The sequence below is a fragment of the Oncorhynchus keta genome, chromosome 21 (assembly GCF_023373465.1).
Source record: "Oncorhynchus keta strain PuntledgeMale-10-30-2019 chromosome 21, Oket_V2, whole genome shotgun sequence".
NCBI classification, from domain to species: Eukaryota; Metazoa; Chordata; class Actinopteri; order Salmoniformes; family Salmonidae; genus Oncorhynchus; species Oncorhynchus keta.
This window is the reverse complement of record NC_068441.1, coordinates 29,680,765-29,682,580: the sequence shown is the minus strand read 5'-3', so window position 1 is coordinate 29,682,580 and position 1,816 is coordinate 29,680,765.

The following is a 1,816-nucleotide window of genomic DNA, read 5'->3' as shown; positions in this document are numbered from 1 at the left end:
GACACAAAAATATATTACTCGGGGCCTGTTCTGCCAATAACTCCACACCAGCCCTGGTAAATGGGAAGTACAAAGACCTGTCATATAATATGAATAAATCAGACCGCATTGACGGTGCTGAATATAGACATGCTAATAAGTCTAACACAGAGAAGAAAACAGTCAATAGGTACTTGGGCACTAAACACTTGACATGGCGCTATATTCATATATTGGCACCGCTGTCCACCACGTCATAAACAGGGATCTTCTGTGACAGGATGCTATGAGACCCTTGCTAATGCTTTATTCCCCAAACATGACCGTTGACTGCAGAGTTGAGCTGGAGCCATTGTCTGCAGTCTGCCAGGGTATATTTTGCAGACACAGCAGTGCTCTCCAATCAGAACCCAGGCTAGGGTTTTGTAGTGGGGGCTGGGTCGGAGGGGGGTGACGGTGGGGAGGGTGGGGGGACGAGTTGGGATATGGGAAAACGAGTCATGGGGCTGTGGCTGACATTGGTTCAGAAATAGCTCTGTACTTCCTGTCCCAAGACAGCGAACGGTACATTGGAGGTGGCATCCCCCCAATGGAGTGCGATAGATTTTGTCCTCTACGGCGAGCAGCAACCATACTTAAAAGGGCGCATAGCAGACTCCCTCTCCTTGTCCTCCGGCAGTATTACGTAACACTGCGTTCCAAAAAGGACTTTATTCTATGTAGTGCACTACTTTTGACCAGAGCCCTATGGGTAGTAGTGAACTACATTGAGAATAGAGTGCAATTTTGAACACATTGTTTGAAATGTATCAGACTCAGTGAAGGACAGCCTTCATCCCCCTGACACTTCACAGTGGTGAGAGGCCTATGTTTTTGTTATGCTACTCCCCTTTCTTCACATTGTGCTAGAGCTAGCATGTTAATGCCTGTTTAAGACCTGGGGCCCATGCAAGTGTTCTCAGGTTGCAAGTAGCTCACATGGAAGATGTGTGGTACTTGCTTGCTTAGTTATTGTTCTAGTACATGTAATGTAAGTGTCCACACATGAATGAGAGATGTTTCACCCTAATGCCTTGGCATAAGTCTGGGAACAATTGACCCTTTGATAAGCCCCGCCCCAACTAATCGCAGCACTCCATCGCTGGATAGCAACTGTCAGACAAGCTCATGTTTAAATCGCATGAAAGCCAGTGAGGTCTATGGCAAAAACTGATCGTTTTCTTTAAAAACTGTATGTTTAAATAGCTTAATAATTGTACAGTGCACCAAGAATACTTGCTACTGTGATTCCTGAAGTGCAGAGCCTATTGAAAAAATTATACAAAATTATACTTTTGTTACATTGTTTGCTAGCTCAGCTGGTTAGCTAGCTAGCTCTCACTCTCTTTGACAACCAAACATTGCTAACGCTAGCGAGCAATGAAACATGGTGAAGCCCCCAAATTGCCCTCGCTAGAAGCATGTGTTTCAGACATAAGGAAGTGGATGGCTGCAAACTTTCTACTTTTAAACTCGGACAAAACAGAATGCTTGTTCTAGGTCCCAAGAAACAAAGAGATCTTCTGTTGAATCTGACAATTAATCTTAATGGTTGTACAGTTGTCTCAAATAAAACTGTGAAGGACCTCGGCGTTACTCTGGACCCTGATCTCTCTTTTGAAGAACATATCAAGACCAATTCAAGGACAGCTTTTTTCCTTCTACGTAACATTGCAAAAATCAGAAACTTTCTGTCCAAAAATGATGCAGAAAAATGTATCCATGCTTTTGTCACTTTTAGGTTAGACTACTGCAATGCTCTACTTTCCAGCTACCCGGATAAAGCACAAAATAAACT